At 42.1% G+C, this 13647-nt stretch overlaps 1 long non-coding RNA gene across 1 annotated transcript in view; it reads left to right on the forward strand.

Moving 5' to 3' along the window:
* The window catches only part of LOC123789575 (uncharacterized), a 43734-nt gene extending 30990 nt beyond the window's left edge, over window positions 1–12744 (forward strand). Inside the window, exon 3 of the long non-coding RNA XR_006778841.2 lies at window positions 11692–12744. This is a non-coding gene — a long non-coding RNA (uncharacterized LOC123789575). The remainder of the gene's footprint in view (window positions 1–11691) is intronic.
* The last annotated feature ends 903 nt before the right edge of the window (window positions 12745–13647 follow it).

The following is a 13647-nucleotide window of genomic DNA, read 5'->3' on the forward strand; positions in this document are numbered from 1 at the left end:
CCTACGAAAAGTTTTTCCCTTAAGGCCTGAGGGAAGCACTTACTTCTGTGTTAAAGTGAACCAATCTTCTAATGCAGGCATCGTAGATGAATAACAAAAACTTCCGAAGCCTTCCATGAGCTGTCCTCATCTCCAGTCTGTGCAGAGATTGTTGCTTAGAGAGGGAGGAGCAAACACTATTCCAGGTAGATTTCTGATATGAGAGTCTTAGGAATTTCTTTTTAAAGCTTAATATATCCATTAATAGTGTCCCTCAGGAGATTGGTTCTTAACTCTGGCTGCCCGCTGGAATCATCCAGAGAAATCTTATAAAACATCCAATGATTTGGTTCTATACCGTCCAGAAAATGTAATTTATTTGGTCTGGGGAGGGTCCAGCGAATCAGCTTTCCATGTGATTCTAATGTGCCGTCGGAACCACTGCTCTAAGTGTGTTATATCATAAGGATCTGCTGGATGTGTTGACCTAGTCTCCTAACAGAAGCCCTGGAGCCGTAGGGAAGAGGGCGGCGGAAGAGTCTATTTCCATACACAGAATTTAAAATCTGGTTCTTCTCTTACTTGCTGTATGACCTGGGCAAATGAATTCATTTTCTCATCTGTAAAATAAGTATAACGTTGGTCCCAAACCTGATGGTATTGGTGTGGGGAGTAAGTGAGGTAACATATGTAAGGCAGTGAACACAGTGACCTACGTGTAGTAAGTGCTGAAAAATGTTAGCCTCGATTTCATCATGGTCACCCCTATAATTAAGTGAGCTTAGACCACTCCCCGAAAAGACACCGAGATTCTTGTGTATTTCTGGCCACTTGGGAAGTTCAGAGTGTTCCTTCAGACAGGTGCCTTGGAGATGTGCAGGGTTATGTGGCTGCAGAGCCTGGGAGGGAGCGTGCTTCATTTCCTGGGGTGCACCATGGCTTCTCGTGGGGTAGTCGTCCAGAAGCAAAGCTGCTTCTTGACCTGAGTCTGGAGACCAGCCACCCAGTTTGACACAACGGGACAGGAAGTGAGGGCCAGTGGGGATATTCTTGCTTCAGTCTAGCTCCCTCTGGGCTGTGGGGCCACTTTCCTCCTCTGATTTTGTGTTCTTAATTTAGATCTTGAAGGCTGGCCTTGAAACCCCAGAGGATATCAGTGCAAACTCACCCCTTTAATTGCTTTCTGAAATTTTGCACAGGAGGAAGGGGAGGAGGAAGTCGCAAAAATTCATGGGGTGCCAAGCCTCCATCTGCTTATCACTGGGATGACTATTGTAGTCATTGCAGTTGTAAAAGCTGACATTTATTGAGTACACGCTATATCCCAGGCCTTGCACATTTTGTCCCCTTTCATTTCATTTCATCCTCAACAACACCCTATGAATTGAAATCTGTCATTATTTCCATTTCGAATATGAAGAATCAAAGTCTCAGGACCTCATCCACACCCACCCCGCTAATAAGCAGGAGAGCTGGGATGGGAACTCAGGAAGCTTCATTCTAGAACTCGTGCTATTAACCACAGTGCTCTGTCAGCTTCTAGCCCTAAGGCACGTGCCGGGCTGCGTCCATGCCTCCTTAGGGAATGCCGCGCCCACGGGCATGCTTGATTTGTGGTCAGGACCGGAAGAAGGAAAAACAGACCTGAATGATTCATTGCTGTTGGCCTGTGAGGAAAGCACCATGCTTTGTGCTAGGTGTTGGTGGCTGGAGAAAGAGCAAGGAAGGATAGCGATGGAGAGGACCAAGTTTAACAGGGTCCCTGTTTGAAGAGACTTGCTTAATTGAAAACACTTAGCCAGATAATGAGTTCTTGTATGCATCCAAAAAAACCCCCCACTCATCGAACACGGCTGAGAGGCATGGCGGCTAGCTCAGCCTCAGGGGTGCTGGGCTTGAACTCCAACCTCGCTGCCAGTGCTGAGCCACTTGGAGGAAGTTGCAGAACCTCTTCATGCCTCAGCTGCCTCACCGATGGAAGCAAAAGGGATGTTAATAGTACCTTCTTCAGGCTGATGTGAGGATTTCATGAATGAATATATGCAAATATCTCAGAATAGTGACTAGCTTATTGGAAGAGTTCAACAACTGTAGGCTGGGATCGTCTTATGTTTTTACCGCTGAGGCTCTACGGTGAGGTGCCTGACCTCCAGAAGTTCAGTCTAGCGCTGGAGGAAAATGAATAACTGTAATGTGTGTGGCACGTGAGAGGGATGACGAGCAGGGGCGGGGGTCGGGGTGGTGAGGTGGGATGGGAGCCTGCAGCAGGCACATCTAACCCATTCTGGGTGTGTGCGTGGTGGAGACAGTACTCATAGGATTTCTAGAGGCATGGAAGTCTGGGTTGAGAGTCTTGCAGGACAGGAAGTTAGAGGGAGGTGCAGTGATCCGGGCAGGAGCTGAGAGAAAGTGTTTCACATCTGTAGGGTTGCCAGATTCAGCAACTAAAAATACAGAATGCCCCATTTAATTTGAATTTCAGATAAACAATGAAGAACTCTTTAGAATAAGTATGTGCCTTGCAATATTTTTAGTATAAGTATGTCCCAAATATGGTGTAACAAGAAAAATCATTTGTTGTTCATCTAAAATTCAAATTTAGCTGGGCAATCTGTATTTTATCTGTCAGTTGTATCCATCCACAATTAAGGAGATGAAGGTGTTTCCATGTGCTGGCCCTGGGGGAGGGAAGGAATAGTGGGTACGGGTGGGAGGCATGCAGGAACCCGGTTGTGGAAGATCTTGTGGCCAGGGCACAGAAATGCAAGAGCACCTGGCCCTGGGATCCCATACAGACCGGGTTCAGCCACTCACTGCTGACAAAATCCAAAGGCAGAGAAATGAGTGGTGGTGAAACCAAAAAGGAATTAATTTCAGTGAGGCCAACACGGGCAGACAGCAGACTGGTGTCTTAAAGATTATCTCCAAAGTGCTGAAAATATTTCCAGGTTTGTATAAGGGAAAATGTGTGCAAAGTTTCTTGGGTACATGCAGGTGGGCATTTAAGGGTCGGGCAATCATTGTCTTGGAGTCAGTCGGGCGGAGTCTTGCTGGCTCAGGGCAGCCCTTATTGCCTGCGGGGGTAGCTCCTGTTCCCCTCAAGAGATGCTTTGCCTGCAGGGTCTTTTGCCCTAGTTAAGAGAGAAGCTGGAAAGAAGAACTTAATCAGTTAGAGAGTACAGATTGAGGTCAAATTGGAGGTGGTTGAAGTCCTCTTTCAATCTCGGGCCATGTCAGGGATTTGGATTTTATCCTGAAATTTGGAGAGCATAAGCCACCAGTCTGTGAAATCACAAGCCCGCAGTGCTGAACATGTCATCAGGCACCAGGAGAGGAGTATTCGTCCCTATGGCTGCGTAACGAATTACCCCCAACTCCGCATCTTAAAACAATAAGCATTTATTATCTCACATTTCCTGTGGGTCAGGAATTTGAAGGTGACTTAGGTGGTTTGGCCCAGGGTTTCTGATGAGGCTGTAGTCAAATGGCCACCAGAGTTGCATCATCTGAAGGCTTTATTTGGTAAGCTGGAGGATTTGCTTTCCAAGGTGGCTCACTCCCGTGGCTAAGCCACTGCTAGCTGTTGGCAAGAGAGCTCAGTTCCTTGAAATAGGGACCCTCCAAGGGACTGACGTGAGCCTCTCACAGCATAGCAGCTGGCTCAGTGATCTGAGACACAGCGAGGTGGAAGCCACAGGTCTTTTGTGACCTTAACTGTGCAGGTCACACACCACCATTCCCACATTATCCTAGTGGGTATGCAGATTAGCCCTGCTGGATGCCGGAGGCACTAAGGATATACATATGAAATAGGCAGAGATCACTGGGGCCACGCAGGAGGCTGCTACCACAAGTGGGTGGCTTAGAGAGTGATGCCTGTGACTTTGGAGGTAGAGCAGAATGATAGAAGCATGTAATCATGGGAAGAGGCTTGGAGGAGCAGGGATATGGGAGAGGAGGGGAGACAAAGAAAAGAGAAGAAATGGAAGGAGTGTTGGAGCAGTTTGCAGCCCATTCACAGCAGAGCGTAACCAAAGCCATCACAAGAGAAACTAAACGTGCCTCCTTTCTCTCCTGCACGGGCTCCAAAAATGGCTTCTGGTTCTCCAGAGAGGACACTAAGAAAAAGTACATAAACTGGAGGATGAGAGGGCAGTACCCCAAAGTCCCAATTTTCTGTGCTCAAGATTGAGTGAGCTCCCAATGTGAAACAGGAAGTTAACATGCTTAAGGAGAAAAAAGTGGTAATTACTTAAGGGAACATAATCACATGTAGTTTTAGTATTAATGGATGGGGAAAAAACATAAACGTAATCTATCTATTTATATTTGTATTTGTGTATGTTACATTTATGGCTCTTTCTAAATATATAAATATATATATACATATACACACATAATTTAAATATACAAATATATTTATTTACATATTAAAATATATTTGTAAATATATATCTATATAAACACATAAACAAATATTATACATATACATATAAATAAAATTATATGTGTATATTGAAGAGCCATAAACTAATTAACATACAGACATTTTAACAGTTTTCCTGTAGGAAGAAAAGTTCAGATAGAAACTAATCTGTAGGACGAGCGCCCCCTGCTGCCACTTGCACAAAACAGATTTTCTGTTGATACCAAGAAAAACACGTTAAAAAGGCTCTTAGGTTATTTGGCTGCTGTCTATAACAAAAAATAAAATCACATAAAAAATAAAACTATAGTTGAATAAATAACACATTTGTCTCTTCAAGTATCTTTAAGATTTTTTTTTCTGTGTTGTAGAAAGCCATGTTGCTACACCTTTCAATTTGACTTTATTTTTTCAGTGGTTAACTCTAACGCAAATGTAATTAAGAAACAGAGACATGGGATAATGATGCAATATGTAATTAGGAGCATTTCTTCTAAGCTCAACTAAATAAAATAAATCCCTTTTTAGGTGCACAAATCTGTAGGTCAGGGGCCATGATTACCCCATCAAGAACAACAGCTCACAATGGCAGGAGGAAATGGTTTTATTTGTTCCAGAGCACCCAGGAAAAGTAAAGGTGCTGACCTTTACAATCAACTCTGCTGGCAATTCCTGGGGACAGTAGTCAGGGGGTGGGGTGGGGGGGCCGACAAGTCAATGCCCTACAACTCTATGGCATCCACGACTCAAGAAAATCAAGGATGTATTTGTTTGGCATTCTGTATTGAGCTGTACATGAAACGGGTTGGTCCCAGATCCTGACTCCCATACTGACCCATCTCAGCAAACTAAATACAGACATGAGTGACACCACTCCCCCAGGTGTCAGCCTGGAAATGTCCCCCCCTTCCATGCATTCATCCCTGCTTGTATCTCCATAGTTTGCAGAGTCCCTGGCTCAGTTTTGTGGCTTCCAGATCAACTTTTGAACTCTCCCACTTGTCTGATTTATCACCGTTGGCTCACTGCTTCATTGAGGACTTTGTAGGGATTTCTTGATTTTGAAATATTTGCAGCTTCACAGAGGAGACACTCTTAGCCAGCTTCATACCAGCCTCTTAGCTAAGAAAAGGGGATGAGACATTGTCACATATTTAGGAAAGTTTTTATCTCCTCTAAACCCCTTATCATCTCTAGAATGAGGACAATAAAAGAATTCACGTTATCAAGTTTTTGTGAGAATGATAGCTGATAGAGTGCCTAGGATAAATATAAATTGTTAAAATATGTAATTAAATAATTATTATGAGGTGTGATTGAAATTTTTCAAGCAGAAAAAAACATGAATTGGATGACCACCTGGTAGCTATGACCAGGAAGGAAGTTTAAAAATCAAGGAAAGACAGTTTGTCCATAATAAACTAATTTTGAAAATACATAAAAGTAAGTCTGGAGTGGGGAAGTTATAGTTTATAGTTTACTTTTCTTCTTCCTTTATTTTAAAAGCATTCTCTAGTGAAAATATAATACTTTTATAATGGAAAAATATGAAATTTTAATGTTAAAAAATCCACTATTTTTTCCCTTTTCACAAACTTCACTTACACAATTAACACATGATTTTATTTTCAATCCAAAATTTAAACATTGGGGATAAGACTAAAATTTGTCATGCACACATACACAACCACTCTCCTGCCACATCAAATTCAGTTACTTCCCAGAGGTCACCATGGCTATGAGTTTTGTGTGTGTCCTTCTAAATATCTTCTTATCCAGTTACATGTGACTGGCTCATTGCTTAAGGACAATTTATGACATGATCCAACAGACTTTATTTTTCCTCCCGTTGTCCCTTTAGAATTTGTTCAGTGGGGGTAATCATCTCTTGGTGCTGGATGAAAAACAGGGCCATTCTCAAGACTCTTCTGATCAGTCTGAGGTCATAGACACTTCTACATTCATTGTGTCGTAAAACAAAGGCCTCTTTGGAAATTTCAAATATCCAGTATAAAGTATACAACAAACATCTCCTGTCAAAGAGGGGGATAATGGAAACTAAATATGAGTAGAACTCTAGAGAGGTGATGCTCAGTATTGTATGTATAGTGGGATCATCTGAGAAGTTTTTTTAAAATCCCAGTGCCTCCATTTCACCTCCAGAGCTTTTGATGTAGTTGACCTGGAATTCTCCGGGACTTCAGGATTTTTTAAATCTCCCAGATGATCCCCATGGGCTACTTTTGAGGACCACTGCTCTAGCATCAACTTGCAATTTACAGAAAATACAGGAGACAGAAGAACATGGTAAATAACACCATGGGGATGCGAACAGCAATAACCAGGCCACAGGAAATGCTATAGGGCAAAGACCCAATTTCTTTGCAAAAAATTGCCAGGAAAAAAGAAGTCAGGGAGGAGAGAGAAACCTATTGATTAAAAGTGACTTAGAAGAATAGCAACGCATTACAATGTATAGATCTTTTTGGCTACTCAGGTGAATAAAGAAAGCATCTGAAAATTTTTATACAATAAATGGAGAAAGTTGAACATTTAGTAAATAGTTGATATTAAGGGGTTCTTTTTAAATTTTGAGAATATGATAATGATATGGTGGTTATGTTTTATTTTTAAAAAGAGTTTTTATTTTCCAGAGATACATCTTTAAATATCTCTGGATGAAATTCTACAACATCTGTGATTTGCTTTAAAATAATCTGGGGAAGGGGAATCTTGGGAAGGTGTAGAATAAAACTCACTGGCCTTGAGTTGATAATTGTTGAATTTGGGCAATGGGTACACAGGGAATTCATTATTCTGTTCTCTCTACTTTTTGTATGCTTAAAAGTTCCCAGAATATGAGGTTTTTAAAAATGTTCAGTCCAAGATATCAATCAACACGTCAGTCCTCTCAAAGACAGGGGCTCTTTTCCCCACTAGAGCTTGTAGTTAGGTAGTAACTGCTTTTGGGGAAAGATGTGTCCTGCTCCTTGCTGCCCACTCCCTGCCCCCCATCTCTTAGCTGTTGCCTCCCAAAGCCAAGGCAGGAGAGAGGAAGTGAGGGGCACCTGGGTGGCGTAGTCGTTAAGCGTCTGCCTTCGGCTCAGGGCGTGATCCCGGCGTTATGGGATTGAGCCCCACATCAGGCTCCTCCGCTATGAGCCTGCTTCTTCCTCTCCCACTCCCCCTGCTTGTGTTCCCTCTCTCGCTGGCTGTCTCTGTCAAATAAATAAATAGAATCTTTAAAAAAAAAAAAAAAGGAGAGAGGAAGTGAGATGGGGGGGTTGACAGCTTTTACCTGCTGGGGTGTCTTTGACTCTTTCCTTGGTTGGTCTAAAACACATTCTTCATGGCTTTGGTCAATTTCCTTGTGTTGTAGCTTAAATCCTGCCCCCCACCTCCCAAATATGTTGAAGTCTTAACCCTCAGCCTGGGAATGCTCCCCTCCTGCTGCATGTAATGTGTTTGATCCGCTGGACTGCCTGCTCCAACTGGGGTTCCCAGGAGGCCACCTAACTGGGGGTGTCAGTCCTGCACGGCTGCTCTGGCCTAAAGAAGCCCTCACCCATCCTCTACCTCTCACCTGCTGGGAGAGGTGGCCTTTTTCAGTGCAGTGGTGCTCTCTGGTTCCCACACAGAGCACTAAACCAGCCATTAGATTTCCTGGGGAGGAGTCAGACCCTGTCCATTCTGTCCCTTCCTCAACTTTACCAGGTTTCCCCGAAAACTTTCTACAGTATGTCCTCAAGATCCTTCAAGGACAGTACAGATCATCCTATCTTCTTATTATTATTATTATTTTACTTTTATGTTTAATTCCCTAAGAAGGCTTTTCCATAGTATTCAGTCATTATCTTGGTGATGAATATTATTGTACTTCTAAGTATTGCACTGCTACACATGACCTGAAATCAAATCCTCATACATACCCCCTAGTGCACATGTGCAGGTGTTTCTCTGGGCTGGAAAAGGATAGGTGGGATTACTGAGTCATAACGTACGTGCTTGAAAATGTTTGAATGGTCCTGTCAAATGCTGTCCAATGTGGCTGCTTCACCTCCCTTCCCTCCCACTCGCAGTGTTTTAGGGCACTCATTTACCCACTTTCACCAAAGTATTCTTCTTTCCAGTGTAATGCACCAGTGGTTGTGGATTTGTATGAAAACCCATCAACCAACAGGCTTACTGAATTCCTTCCCCTGACTACAGTCAGCTGACCCTCAGCATTCCATCCTTCCTCATCTTAGCACATCTTCCAGTACGGTGGAAATTGGAAAGCTTTTAAAACAAATTACGTTTGGTGGCACCTGGGTGGCTCAATTGGTTAAGCACCCTACTCTTGATTTCGGCTCAGGTCATGATCTCAGGGTGGTGAGATCAAACCCTGTGTCAGGCTCTGTGCTCAGCGGGGAGTCTGCTTGAGATTCTCTCTCCCCCTCTCTCTGTCCATCCCCGCTCTCTCTCAAATCAATCAATCAATCAATCAATCTTAAACACACACACACTACATTTTTTATACTTCCTTATGGGTAAGGTTCTGGGTGCAAATCGGGTTCTGCCAGTGAGATGTATTCACTGGAAATTTAAAGGTGGAAACGAGGTTGAGTCACCTTCCTGTTGCTTTGGAGCTGTTGGTCATGTCCCTTGTGGTTATAGAACGTAGTGTTTTCTTCCTTCCAGAAGTAGTCCAGTGTCCAATCTCCAGATCTGTGGACAGTGAGAGTACCAGTGACTTCTGGATATCAGCTACTTGATTCTGGATCTTATCCACACGGACATTTTCTTGGCCCCAATAGTTCCAGTGGCAGCCTCTTGATTTTCCACCTTCCTGTTTGGGACAGACATGAAAGCTTCCCTGATGGGTCAGTTCTGCATGGTTCTGGGCATCATTCTTGGAGATCTAGCCTACAGCACAGTCTTCCGGTCCTTCCACCAATTTCCGAAGTGCCTGATTCCTTGTATTAAATCATGTTCTGCATAAAATCCCTAGGGAGGTCTCTACTTCTTGCAGTTGGATTCTGACTGAGACATGCTTGCTACGTGGCATCTGATTTTACTTCTCTCTTACAAGCAATGGCCCTAGTAACCACAATCGATGGCCTCACCTTTCTTCTTCGTAGGCCAGGTGGTGAAACTCTTGGTGTTCAGTACAATGGATTCCACAAAAAAGTGGAGCCTGAACTAGTGGACTAACAGGTGAAAGACACACTATCATGTGCCCAAAAAGAGCCTCGGTTATCAGTTCCGTGTCCTGTGTTCGGCTCTTGGCTCTGCCTCTTACGAGCCAAATGACCTTCGTTAAATCCCTTACACCTTTTGGGACTAAGTGTTGTGTACTCTAACATAAAGGTTTGCAGGAGACTTTTAAGGCCATTTTGACTCAAAGACTCTATGGTCCTATGAAATCATTATATAAACCCAAGCACAAAATGGTTATCTGTTGAATAACGTCAAAGCCCACTCAGTATTAAAAGTCTTGCAAATGACACATTTACTTCCCTTCCGCCTTGTTCTGCTTGTCAGTCTTAGGCACTAAGCTTTCTCTCTTCTGTGTGCTTTCTTTTGTTTCATCTTCCATTAATAGTAAATTGACATAAAATGGCAGTTCCAGAGAATTAGAGGTGTTGCTATGGAAACAGCCTTGATTCACTGAAGTAAACATTAAGCTGTTGATGCTATTCTCTGAGGTGCTGGTAAAAAGGAAAACAAAATAAAGGTTATAGTAAGAATGACATTTTGTCTTTAGAGACAGTGGACCACACTCTGAAAGCTTGATCTGAAGGTGTGTATAGCAAAGATTCAGATTTACCCCAGGTCTAAGGGTGCTTCCTGACTCAGCGGCTGATGTGATGGAGCCAGACTGGAGGTGGGGGCTGGTCCTGGCCCCCTGCACCCCACTTACAAAGGAATCTCAGAACTCAGTGTGAATAATATAAAATAAAAATACCTCCACTTCAGACTCATTGGTTGTGGCTCAAACTTGTCTTTTCTGGGGGGCAAATGAAATTTTATTTCTTCCCTTCAAACCATTGCATTTGCTTTCAGAATGAAGATTTTTTATTGTTGACCTTTCTTTCTTTCCTTCTTTCTTTTTCTTTCTTTCTTTCTTTCTTTCTTTCTTTCTTTCTTTCTTTCTTTCTTTCTTTCTTTCTTCTCCTCTTTCTCTCTTTCTTTCTCTCTCTCCTTCCTTCTTTCTTTCTTTTCTCTCATTTTATTGAGGTTTAATGTACAGACAATAAAATTTACTCACGTTACGCATACTGTTTGATAAATTTTGATGACTGTATACAGTCATTCAAATTTCACCCAAATCAGATAGAACAGTTCCATCATTCTGAAAAAGTTCCCTTTTGTCCCTTTGCAGTGTTCCCTCCACCCTGATGCCCGGCTCCAGACAACAATGAACCTGCTTTCTCTGCCCATAGTTTTACGTTTAGTAGAATTTCACCTAAATGGAATCGTACAGTATGTCGTCTTTTGTGTTTGGCTTCTTTCACCTGAAATAGTATTTGTGATATCCATCTATGTGGTTGTATATATCAATCCATTCCTTTTTTTATGTATAATATCTTATAATATGTTTATACCTCCGTTTGTTTATTCGCTTACTAGCAGATAGAGATTTGGGCTGTTTTCGGTTTCTGGCTACTGTTAATAACCCTGCTACACACAGATCTTTGTGTGGACACATGTTAGTTCTCTTGAGTAACTACTTCACAGTAAGAGTGCTGGGGTGTGTGGTAAGTGTACAAAGTTTCTTAACCTTGTAAGAAACTGCCATTCTGTTTTGCAGAGTGGCTGTGTGATTTTGCATTCCCACCAGAAACGTAGGAGAGAGAGTTCCACATCCTTGATAACAGTGTGTATCATGTCTCAATTTCTGTACTTTTCTCAACGTGGACAAGCACAATTTTGTGGACCATACTTTGAGCAGGACTGCTCCAGGCCTTTCACAGGAATATGTCCATGATCCCAAATGTAATTTGAAAAACAGTGAGGCGCTCTGGTTATCCCTGACCTGAATAATAGGATCTATGCAAAGCTCCCCGTGGGTCAAGAAAATGAAAATGATACAAGTCTAGTCCTACAGCTTTTTATGGATTCTTTTAATGCCAACCCTGGGGTATACTTTTTTTTTTTTTTGAGAAACACTTTGAATTTTCTTTCTTTTCTAAATAATGGAAAATAAACATATCTATTTTTAAAAATAAATCCTCATCTAGCTTCAGCATGTCTTGTGGTCTCGGCAGCAAGGTCATTAACATCATTTCTGGCCTCTTCACCAGGGTTTGGATCGACCTTGGAGGAGCCAGACTATCATGGGTGGATGAACAGCCAGACTCCGGAACACAGGCAGGGAGACGTGTGCTACACGGAGGTGGACGGAGGCACAGACGTGCAACTTGAACCAGAGCAGAAAAACATCAAGTCGAGCCCTAATTAGGAGCTATGGATAGAACATTGCCGGAGGGAGTAGCTGAAGCAACTTTTCTAACTCAGGTAAGTTTCTTAACATTTGGTGGGAGGAAGAAGGAAGCACACGATTGATCTGAAACGTCAGGAGAGCCTGCTGGCTGTTTTGTTTCCTGCCCCTGGAGAAGGTAAATTTGAGTCACCGAGCAGTCAGGTGGCTCAAGTGCCGCACAATTGTATGGGTAGCTTGAAATCTGGACTCAACAGCCCCAAAGGCAGGTTGATTCAGCTGCTTATTTGTGACTGAAGAGCGTATTAGAGTAAAATATTCAGAAATGCATTAAACATACTTATCTCTAATTACTTACAGAGGGTGGGTTAGCCCCCTGTGGGGTCGTTTCACTAAATAATGCAGAAGAAATTCCATTAAAAGATTAATTCACTAAGGAAGAGTGTGCTATTCTTGGAATGAAAGTAGCCATAAAGTATGGGAGACCCTGCTGAGACAGATCTGTCCCTGCTGCTAAGGGTTATTTTTGACAACGTGTTTTGGAATGAGGTACAATTATTGAAGACACATAGAGAATTAGAACTGCAGTAAAACAGAGCACATTTTTTTTTTTTTTTTTTTTTTTTTTTTTACAAAATATGAAGTTTAGGGAAAGTTTATGGTGAAGAGTTTTTGGGTAAGAGAAGGTTGTGGGAAATAAAGCATAATATTTTGATTTGAAACTCTTCTGTTTTTTCTCTTTGCTATACTACATTAGAGTGGCTGCAGGGATTAAAATGTACTTATCTTTTAAGTAAAAATACCAAGTAAAAAAAATCCAAGCTTGCAGATAGTGAGGCAAGGCACTGTAAGAAGCTTATGTATTTTATATACATTACACATTTACTATATCATCAGTGGGTTGGTAAGTCTGAAGTCCTCCTTAAGGGGTTGATTCCAAGGAAGTAAATAATTTAAGTATGGAAATAATTACTAGACTTTGGGTTAAGAAGGCTGCTAGGCAGCAAGATACCTGATTAAATCCTCCCCACCACCCCAATATAGACACTTCCTAAAACGATTGGTGAAGTCAGTTGTAAACTACAAATGCCTTGGGGATTAAACATATTGGTCAACTCTCTGACTCCCTCCAGGAGAAGTTTTATTAACTAAGTGTTTAAGAGGCTCCTGATCAGGGTGCTATAAGGAAGTTTCCATGTATTTCTAGGCTCCAGGGATATGGGGTCTTCACAGGTGAGCAGCCCGCAGTTACTTCTCTCCAGCACCGAGACATTCTTTCACCCCAGACCAATACCTCTCTCTCTCTACTTGTACTGCAGGGCTGCAGTCTCAGTAATGCAATGCACCTGGAGGAGGACCAGGAGCTGGGAGAGTGGGGGGACAGGTGTAAAACCAGGAAAGGTGAGCGGAGTGGTAGTCACCAGAGGTTTTAATTTCTATATACTACTTTTTGCAAGCAATGAACTACAAACTGCCTCAGATTATTCTGGAAGCACGAACCTTCTAACTGGCTCAACAATTAAGTAGCAGATCTTAGTGGATGTCATAATTTAGTATCTCAATAGTTAGTTGGTTAGCCATTTGGGAAAAGGAATAATTTAGATCCTTGTATCATACATCAAAATAAATTCCAGATGAACTAAAGAATTAGGTGTAAATGATTAAGCTACAAAGTAAAGAATTCAGTAACAGATTATCTGAGTTTGGAATAGGGAAGGACTTTTCAGCTACAAAAATCAATGGAAAAATATTTAAAAAGTAAAATCTGTAATAGATTTGACCACATAAAATATGTATTACTCTGTACGCGTGTTTGACC

Source organism: Ursus americanus, chromosome 3, assembly GCF_024610735.1.
Source record: "Ursus americanus isolate L20-20 chromosome 3, mUrsAme1.1.p, whole genome shotgun sequence".
Taxonomy (NCBI): domain Eukaryota; kingdom Metazoa; phylum Chordata; class Mammalia; order Carnivora; family Ursidae; genus Ursus; species Ursus americanus.